Consider the following 11,564-nt stretch of genomic DNA (forward strand, 5'->3'; position numbering starts at 1 on the left):
CTCTCTCTCTCGCACTCTTTCAGAATTTAGAATTTGGAATCATTCTCAGAGTACACTTACCAACTCACTAAAAAGGTCCTTATGGTCTCTCACCTCACTTCGCCCATCTCTCTCTCTCTCTCTCTCTCTCCCTCTCTCCCCTCTGTTCTCATCTCATCAGACCCTAACACCGTCTCTCTCTCTCTCTCCCTCTCCGACTTTTCAAGAACTGAATACTCATAACCAACAAAAAAAAATGAAATTGGAAGTAAGAATTACCTGTCGGAGCAAAAACAAGTCCGATGTTTGATCGTTCTCCGGCAAGATCGGTGGGTTGGGGCGTTGCAGTGGCAAAATCTCCTCTTTCCTCCTTCGTTTCTCCAATTTTCCAAAAACTCTTCTAACCATAAAAAGTTTTCTTAGAATTATATACACTATATCTTACAATACGTACGTGTATTATTATACATATTACTTATTCCAAATCGAGGCTTCAACACAATGAAATTTAGATCCAACAGTCCAAATAACACCCCTCACAAGATACCTATATGAGGGGTCCAAAGAACACCCCTCCTTCTTCTTCTTCTTTTTTTTTTTTTCTCGAATGTAAGAGAGTATTCCTCCAAACATGGATGGGAAGGTATTTTTGTTATTAATTTTCTCACACACACATAGGGGTACCATGGGGTTTGAAAACAGTATAAAGGGGGGAACTGAATCAAATCCAATATTCCAATCAGTTTCTTATGATTCGGCAAAGAACCAGCATAATCAGACCATAGGTGTGGAGTAGATCATAGCCATATGCCAGATCAGAACAGAAACATGTAAAACAAAATCCGTAAGGGGAGCTAGATCTTCATAAACATGGGGAAAAAAATAGAGCATACAAGTCTCTTTCAAACTTTCCAGACTCAGAAGTGATATGTACCTGTTGTAATACCCAACGAAGATGCTCCACACGGGATGTGGTTTTCGAAGATTTACTCAAACCTGTTGCAGAAAATCCTCGCCGACTACTGCAAATCCCTGTTCAAACCTCACCAGCAAAAGCTCCTGTTCGTATTCTGAGATCACAAACCTAGGTGAGAGAAAGGGTAGAAAGTCATAGTAAATTCAGATAGAGAGAGAGAGAGATGATTTGGAAGAATTCTTAAATGGCTTCAGAGATCAATCAATTTACCCAGTTTCAGATCTCAACAACAAGAACAAAGATCATCAAGATCAAAAACCGTCTCTCTCTCCCCCTCTCCGACTTTTCAAGAAATGAATCGTTATAAGTAACAAAAAAGAAATTTAAAGCTGGAAGTAAGAATTTCCCATCAGCGCAGAAAGAACTCTGATGCTTGATCGTTCTCCAGCAAGATCAGCGGGTTGGGGCGTTGCAAGGGTAAACTCTCCTCTTCTCTCTTTCGTTTCTCCGGCAAGATCGGTGTTTAGGTTTTCCAAACCAAAAAATGCTTCTTAAACGATCTTGCAAAACGCATGTGTATTATCATACATACTTCTTATTCCAAATCAACACTTTAAGACAATAAAATTTAAATCCAACGGTCCAAAAGAGACCCCTCACAAGATTCCTATATGAGGGGTCCGACCAGAAAACCTCAACCCTATATATATATATATATATTTACAATTAGCTTAATATGCCACTATTATCTAAAATAGTACTTAATATTTTTTTTAAGTTATAAGCCCATTTGGGCTATGTGTACAAAACAAATATCCTAACCCATGGTACAACCCAGCTCACACAACCACATAATTCATCTCACTAGCATTTAGTGAAAACATATAGCATATCCCACCCAAACCCCCACTTGGGATCTTAAAAAAGATTTTCAAAAATTAAACCCAAAACTAGTTTAAAAAAAGAAAGAAAAAAAAAAAGCTAAAAAATATTTTTAAAATGGACCAAAAAATATAATAAGGGCTCAACCCCTTGAGTTAGGCTTAGGAAAAGTGTTGAAATTACCCACCAATGCCTCCAACAACCCTCACAAGGGTCCTAAAGACTTTATGCCCAAACAGATTTAAATTGCTAGCCTACAACAATTAAAAAAATAAACATTGTTTGTAAAAAAAATGGGCTTAAAACATTGGGTTGGGAAAGCCCTGCCTGGGCTGGTCTGGCTCGAGTTGGCTCAAAAAGCCCAAAATAGTGAAATGGTTCGAGTTTAGAAATATTGATTTAAAAAACATATTGGCATAAGGCATAAGCCGTCTTTGTTGTTAACTTAAACCCAATAACTTGTGCGAAAACAAGCTCAAGAGCCCATCACTTTTGACTTAAATGTTTAAAGTGGACCTTTTCACTATAAGTTTTATAAAACCTAATAAACTTTCAACTTCATTTTCCTCCGACCACCAACCACCAACCACCAACCACCAACTCCTTGCGGATTTTTTTTTTTTTTTTTTACCATCTACCATTCGTAGCTCCAGTTATAGTGGGTGTCATTGGCGAGATCCAGCAGCAGCCATCCAAAGCTGCACAAGCAGGCCGAAGAGAGGGGGCATAGTAACTACCTTTGCAGCTGCAGGCAATGACCAGTAGTAGCCGGTAGGCGTGGCCTACTACTATATGCTGGTCACTGCACCAGTTGCTAACAAGGGACATGGGGATGACTTTATGGGCATGGTACACAAGACAAGAACACGAGGGCCAAGTGTGGACACCCAATTTTGTCACCCTCCCTGCCCTATGATGATTTAAAGGAAATGGATGCGATCTATGCTTTCCATCAATGGAGAAGATGGCTTTCTAAGGCAACCTAGACCCTGCTCGGAAACCATGTCCTTGTTCCACGTCCTAGACTTGAAAGCCCAAACCCAAAACCCTAACCTAAGCAGATTCGGCCTTAGGGGGGGTTCAATCATAACATATTATACATTGAGGAATCTGGCCTGAGTACTCTCCAGAAGTGCAGGAATGGCATTGCCAAACATCCTCGAGGGTGCAATAGGATAAAAAACTCTTCCTTGATATCACCCGATCATTCCAGACCGAAATGAGGCTCGACACCCGTATTGATGGATAGTACTCAGAAATGAAATTCCAACGATGTATGATAAGCCAATATCAGACCACCAGATATCCTGGGATCACCTCAAAAAGTCAGGAATGATGTGGATGGCCAGATCAATATGAAACTGATTCTAGGAATATTCTTTTCCCCGCAGCCCCGTGAAAACCTTGAAATTGGTGGAGCTCTAAAAATGGCACCCTTGCTAGAATATCTCCTTTTTGGGTCAGCAAACCTATAAATAAGGGACTATCCACTCATCCAAAGGAGGAATCTCCACCTACCCTACCCTTAGTGAGCTATCCCCTTTCCATAAGAAAAAGAATTCCAACCCCTATTTCGGTCCGAATTTTATCCCTTACAAGTCGAGTCTTTGTAGAAACACTTGCCTAAATTCCAACCCTTACAAGTAGAACCTCTGCCGGAATACTCTCCCGGAACATCCAAAGGAGGGCTAATGATCAAGACCATTGTGACACCCAATAATAAGGCAAGTACTAGACCCACCTGGGAGATCGATGAGGTGTTTCCACCAAGAATACAGCAAGTATCAGGGGATTTGGCAGATCGGTGAGGGTGTCAAAACTTTAGTCTCACATCACTTAGGGAGAGATTACTAGGCTAGTTAATAACCTCTAGCCTTCTTAACATGGCACAACTCATTTTAAAACCTTGAGGCCCATAGACCAAAGAGGACAATATTGTGCAAAGTTAATGGGGGCCAGGGCTTTAAAAATCGTATCAGAGCAGACCCTAACAGTGTATGGGGCCACAGCGGGGACGTTGTGTTGAAAGGGGAAAAATTGTGATACCTTAGAATACAACAAATACCAGACCCGTCTAGGAGATCTGTGAGGTGTCTCCACCAAGAATACGACAAGTACCAGGGGGTTTGGGAGATCAATGAGGATGTGCAAACTTAAGTCCCACATCGCCTAGGGAGAGATTATTAGGGTAGTTAATAACCTCTAGCCTCCTTTACATGGCACAACGTGTTTTAAAGCCTTGCGGCCCATGGGCCAAAGAGGACAATATTGTGCAAGGTTAATGGGGTTTGGGCATTACAACTTCCATCTGAGTCGAGAGAACACTCAATAATATCTGCACCTACATCAATAGGGCCCACCCCTCTTGACCCGAAATAGGGGTTAACCACAGGTTTAATTCCTCAACCCAATAAACAGAAAGTAGACCCTCAATTCATATATGGTAGTGTATATAGTAGCATAGCAATAAATTAGCCATACATGCGGTATAAAATTAATTATGGGAGAATGTTCGTTTTATTAGCATTTAATAGAAAGATTGGTTGAACCGGGTGGAGCGGGTGCCTGATACCTTCCCAGCTCCATAACCTGACACTTACTCATATCTTATGTTTCCCAATTTCTGATATTGGACCATCATCAACAACATTCTTATAAAATGAACCAATCCCTTAAGGGAGGGAGAGGGAGACTCCGTGAAGTAGGCCCCTAAGCTTCCCCGAGCGAGGACGTGGCAGTAAAGCGCTAAGGTTACTCGTAAGAGAGGGCCGCTACCCTTACAGTGGCGACTTCACTAGGGACTTATGTCAAACTTCTAAATTAGATGTTATCCTTAAATATAATAATTTTCTCCCCTCATAATCAATTGTTTGAAAACATGTTTGACTAACTTATGTTTGTAATTGTATGTACAAACCATATTATGCATCGTGCCAAAGTGAAATCATCTTATTAGGGTACTCCTTATCATGTCAGCACCCCCGGGGATATGAGTGCATGACATACTAAGTACTTTGGGATTAGATGATAATCGCTTCTTGTAGAGAATGTTGGAATACTATCGTACAGTGAGAATGTCCATTATTGTGTCAGCACCTTCAAAGAGGTCCTCTCCAATGTTTTGTATCTAGATTCATATTCTAAGAACTTCTTGCTCAAGTAAAATATGGCATGCTCTGCTCCTTTATTCTTTTGAGCTAACATTGAACCCATGGAAAATTACCCCACTGATAAGTATGCACCAAAATCGACAGGCTTAAAAGATATTCTTTGAGTTTATCAAAAGCCACTTAACGTTGTGGATTTAATTTCTAAGGCTGATTTTTCTTCAAGAACTTGAATACTGGCTCAAAAATAGTGGTCAATTGTGACATGAACAGGCTGACATACTGCATTTGGCTGAGAAAACCATGGATCCCCTTCTCTATACTGTGTGCTAGCATGTTCCTGATTGGCTTGATTTTGATGGGATCCACTTCAATGCCCCTCTCACTTACTAGAAAACCCAACAATTTTTCTACTATCACACCAAACACACACTTCTGAGGGTTCAACCGTAACTTGTACTTCTTAATTCTTTCAAAAAACCTTCTCAAAGCTAGGAAGTTCCCTAGCCTACCAATAGATTTGACAATCATATTGTCCACATAGACTTCAACTTCTTTGTGAATCGTATCATGTAGAATAATAGTAGCTACTCTTTGATAGGTAACCCCTGCATTCTTCAATTGAAAGAACATCACCCTATAGCAAAAGGTTTCCTATAGGGTAGTAATGGCAGTCTTCTTCATATCTCTCGGATATATGCTGATATGATTGTATCCTAAAAATCCATCTATGAATGATAACAAAGCATACTATCAACCAATGCATCAATGTGTGGCAAAGGAAAATCACCATTGGAGCTGACTTTGTTCAGATCCCTGAAGTCGACACACATTCTAACTTTTCTATCTTTCTTTAGAACTGAAACAATATTGGCTAACCACTTGGGGTATTTTATCACCTTCAAAAACCCAGCATTCCATTGGTTCACTACTTCTTCTCTAATCTTCTAACTACATTCAGGCTGTATTCTTCGAGTTTTCTGCTTAATTGGCTTGGCATCTAGATAAGTAGGGAAATGATGTTGTACAATATTCGGGTCAATGCCTGGCATGTCCACATAGGACCAAGAAAATACCTCCATGAATTCTTACAATAGGCTAGTCATTTGTGAGGCTTCTTCCTCGTTTAAGGTTGCGCCAATTATTACCTTCCGAGGGTATTGATCGAATCCTAAGTTAATGAGTTGAGTATCCTTACGAATGGGTTGAGCTTTCTTTTCTTTTTTTATTGTTTCATTAATTCATGATGTTCATTGATTATCTTATTAAGATCATCATCCAAAAGAGACAAATCATACTCAAACTCATAACTTTCATTGATATCTGGGAAAACTATAGACTTAATTTATGGAAAGTTTAAAACTTCATTAATAGAAGGAAATATAGAAAAATTACAAACAAGGGAAGACTCGATAACACTAGGTTATCTACCCACCACCAATGGAAATCTCGTTGTCTTCCACTGTAAAGGCTTCTGATTGCTCTAACCAATTCTCCACCCCATGGTAAAAACTCATCCACAACATGTTAATTACTTTTTTTATTTTGTGAGTGCACCCTTCTGATGTTGCTTGCCCTTTGTAAGTGGGGACAACAAATAAATTCTATAGCTATTTTGAAAGCCTGGAGGGATGGTTTCTTTCCAAAATTTCCTCTATGGAAACAATTAGGAAGGGAGTGTACAAAATAAAGAGAAAGCAGGCCCCGATGGTTCTACCATGGGTAGAGTGAGGAACTATTATTCTAGAATTGTGAGCTCACAAGAGAAAACAAGCCAACAAAAGATCAACAACTTAAAAGGAAGAATTAAGAGGTAAAATTCTTGGGAATCTACTAAAATAAGAGACGGGTTAAAGATTTTTTAAGTCTGTGTAAACCATTTTATGATGATAACAATAGCGACAACCCAATCACCTTCCATACAGGAAGCCAAGAAGGGACATTTACGTGAAGCTAAACAATATGAAATAATGTGATGGTTGACCAAGCTTGAAGTTGACTTCTCAAGATTCCTATATATCTTGAACAAATCAGGTTGGATGTAGTTCTGACAGAAATGATGTACGGAATCAAAGACTTGATAATTAAGATCCATCGTAGTTGGGTGATGTTGAAGCTATCGACAAAAATCTCACCATATTCGGACTAGGGAGGACTTATTAGGTTGTACTAAGACTTGGGACTTAGCTCCAAAGGAGGGTAATGGATCAAGTAAACCCTTAGGGTCTAACCAGAACTTAACTACTTTTGCCCCAGTTAGCTTTTTTACTTCAATATGTGAGAATATTTTCTTTCTTGCCCTTGTTTGGGCTATTGGATTCCTTATCTTGAATTGAAACTTTGCTTCTTTTTTTTTTTCATTAAATTTTTAGTTGGAAACTCTCTCTCTCTCTCTCTCTCTCTCTCTCTCTCTCTCTCTCTCTCTCTCTTAGTTCCTTTTTCCTTTAGGATTTCTCCTTTACCTTCCTGCCCCTAGAAAAGATTGGGCTCTAGTCCAAAAATGTCTCCTAATTAGATCCTAAAAGTTAGTAGGATTAAGTATGTTACACCCCGCCTCTGATAGGCTAAGGTATGCGGCACTGGATTCTCAAAGCCATTCAGGCTACCTCCATCAGGATCACAGAAGCAGTTACTTACCTCATAATGCCAGAAGATCACTAATATAATATCAAAGTACGAGTATAGAATCGTAAATAACACATACCACTAGTGATTCACTAATATGTTAGATACATTAATACAGGCCCAATGACATCAACCCAAAGATAAAATAATATGCCCATCATACCAATCCATTTACAGATACAAACATAACTGAAATAAAATGTGATGTGCATCAACATCCCAATGTTTCACAAACACAGCCTCACAACTGTTGCTAGAATCCTGTCCGGATTCAGCTCCGATTCCACCATTTAAAAACAAAAATCTAGATGGGGTGAGCTACACTAGCCCAGTGAGGGGTGAGCAAGCAAGCGCACACACCCATCTCATGATGATAAATGCAATGCATGCTCACAACCATACACAATATATGATGCATTAGTGCTCAACCACATGATCCATTTCCATTACACTAATTACCCTAATTAAGTATAAATTTGGGTATAAGTGCTATAAGCACTGTAGTGGTATCCCCTCCGTCCAGAGATACAAACTAGTTGCAAGCAGGAGTCAGCCAGTCCCAAAAGAATCTTGGTCCCCCTAGCCAACCCTAAACAGTAAATCCGTCAGCCACAATCCCGAAAAACCCATCAGTCACCCATGTTGTCTGATAGCTATGCATATAGTACCTCATACCATGATGTGCATGCCTCGGATACAGTCCCGTCGTACCCCGAGCGTAGTAGTCTTGTCAGATCTACCATCAATTGGGATTAACCAATACATCACCCCTATTGGCAAGGGGTTATAGCACTAGGGTTTTGATCCTAGCCCAATGTAGTTCTAAATGCATACAAGTCAACCAATATTATCCATACATCCATTGACCTCTAGGCCCATAATACCAGAACACACCTCAGCCATACCATGCCCTAGACCATCAAAACCATAGTCACAACCACAGTCCATATCCACACATTCCACGCCACACTGTCCACTCAAATCACATCCACATGTGCCATAGTCGAAATATAGTATACAACACATAATGTCAATCATTCCATTACACATGTGCAAGCATGAAATAATATATATATATATATATATAAACTCTGTAAAAGAAAGTCACAATCACCCACTCACCTTGATACCCGAATCTAAAGCTTAACGTTGAATTCCCGACATCACGTATCCTTGCCGAGTGAATTAGATTTTTATTCATCAATCAAATCATATTGTTAGTTACAACTTATATTGTCCATGGATAGCCCCTAATCCATAATTCAGTTGAATTCCCTTTACCAGGATTCAACAATAGACTACTTAGAAGGGTACTGACCTGTGTCATGTTCCTTCCCCTTCATAGACCTATACAGATCCAGCAACCCATACCAACCCATAGGACCTCTGCACAACCCACACAAACCCCACTCCTCTGGCCCACCTTGTTGAGCCAAATAGGGGCTCACTGGTATGTGGCAGACTCCACAAATAGGTGGGCATTGGCTGCAGAACCCGAGGCCATTACCACCTGAAAGTCACCCACCGGCAGGTTAGATACAGGGGGCACCAGTTACCCAGGGGCACTGGTCACCCGCAAGCACCTGTCAGTGGAGATGTTCCAGTAACTCCTTACAGCTTCTGAATTCCCCAATGGCCCAAGAGATTCCAGCATTTTTGAATACCGAACTTGCTTCCCTGGGATTCCTTTAATGTGTGTGGACATGTCCCACACCATAGGGATCATTTTCAAGTGGGTTACCCCCTTTCCAACAAGGTCTTTAAACCCACACTTGGCTCACTTTGTTGAAATTTAGCAATCCACATAGAGGCACTGCTGGCTTATGGCTTCCAGCACAGGTAGCCCCCACAATGGCCATGAGCAATCCCAAAAGTAGAATTGGGTAGCCTTGGGAGGATGGGCATATTGTAATTCAACTCCAACTAAATTCCCACTGCTGAACTGAAACTTACATTTAAGTAACTTTAGGCTTATAATCCAAGTTCAGCAGCTCAACTTTAGGAGACCTACTTACTTGAGTTTCCCAACCTGAGCAACCTCTCATCTGGGGCTATACAACCTCAGATTTATGGTTGTACCCTCATTCAGCCCTTATTAGGTTAAATTCTTACAATTAACTAGGGTCGGAGAAGGGACTTTAGGTATTAAGCTCAATATCAGCTTCAATCTTACTAACCCCCCTCCATAACAGGTCACTTGGATAATTCATTGTGTAGGAACCTAAATCCCCACCCAATTACATCATTTTAGCCCCGGATTGTAAAACACCCAACTTCTGAGGTTCACAGAGATGAGTCATAGATAGATATGAGTCTCTGAACCATTCTGCATTTCCTATTTCAGTTTCAGGATGGTGGTCCCAACTCTGAAATGGATTTTCCTCATTATAGTCAGTATGTACCCAGATTGTGGGTAACCTTAGGGATGGTGTATAGTACACACCCCGGGCACATGCTTAACATGCTTTCAATACCCATTTTTAAAATTCAGCAACTTCACTGTTTAAGCCCTACCTTTGTAGCTAGGTTTTTTCAGCTATAGGATGAGCATCCCTTACATGCAAGGTCTGATACCGATTTATGGGTGATTATAGGATGGACTAGAGATCTAGGCACTACCCTAATTACATGGACAAAAACCATTTGCTGCAACCTACCTATACAGCTGAATTTCTTCATTCTGGGATGCTGATCCATTGATCCCAAACATCCAAGTCCATGTTCAGCTACAGAAGGTTACAAATACGACTCCCAGGGTCTGTATGCTATTATAATTGTATGAACAGCAAGGATATTAAACCCAATTTCATCAATTTCAGTTATAAATTTGAGTTTTTAACATAGGGAAGAGGAATCCTCTACATGCAGCCCAATACCCAACTGTAGAAGGCTACAAAGATCATATAGGGCATGGGTACTACTCCAATTTTATAATAACAACAAGCATATGACTTGTACACAGTTTTTGTAACTGAAATCCGCTCAATTTCCATGCATGCAGTCCAAGGTTCCACTCTGGGCGGCTGCATGCTTGGGAATTTTGGCTAAAAACACCTATACATGCTTCTACACTACTGTACAGAAAATATAGAGATGAATTTCTTACCTTTCTTTGATGTGTACAGCAGCAGTAGGTGCAGCAGCATGTAGTACCACCATGGCAGCCCAAGCTCTTCTTCTTCTGTCCATACCCCACCGAATTTGGAAAATGAAGAATGAAAATGAGAGAATGGGAGGATGGTTTGCTTTTATAGTGGTTTAGGTACTCCACTAAGGCTTGTTTGGATTTTAAGCCCCAAACTTGAGAACTGCATTAACCTTTTGTACTAGCATATGGGCCCACCTGATCATTTACATGTTGAGTGCTACAACCTACATGACCAATATCATATGCCCTATCAACCTATAAGAAGGATTGAGCCATGCATGCAGGATAGTGGGGCCCACAAACACTTAGTGCAGCTTTCTGCAGTACAGCACCACTGGTAGGTGGCACTAGTTGGCTGGTGGTCAAGCAGGTAACTTGCCGGTGATAGTAGATTTGTCCATCAACCAGTCCCCAACCATGACCCCAATATTAGCCATGTGTGTGACCCTCAGACCACTGTACAGGCCTATTTCCTTCACCAGTTGGCTCAAGTACACAGGCAGTTGAGCTGAACCATGCCCACTATGTACACTTTCACTGGTCAAGTGAGCAGCCCATTTAGTGCCTGCAATGGCCTAGCACCCGAGGCATGCAGCTGAATTTTGATACGGGGTATGACAAAGTATATGAAGGGTATTTTGGTAATGAGATTTTGGTAGGTCAAAACAAGATTTCTGAAGAATAAGTTAAGGCCTAAAAGGGTAACTACCATATTTTAATGTCTCAAGATTTAGTAGGGATTACTCATAAGAAGGGGATCATGTCACACCCTGCCTCACATTAGGCCAAGGTATGCGGCACTGGATACCTTACCGTACCAGTCAGCCTAAATCCCCAGGATCTAATGTAGAGATGAACTTACACAAGTACAAAATCTTCTACCAAATCAAAGTACGCATATAAGGGA

Source organism: Macadamia integrifolia, chromosome 8 (genome assembly GCF_013358625.1).
Source record: "Macadamia integrifolia cultivar HAES 741 chromosome 8, SCU_Mint_v3, whole genome shotgun sequence".
Lineage (NCBI taxonomy): Eukaryota > Viridiplantae > Streptophyta > Magnoliopsida > Proteales > Proteaceae > Macadamia > Macadamia integrifolia.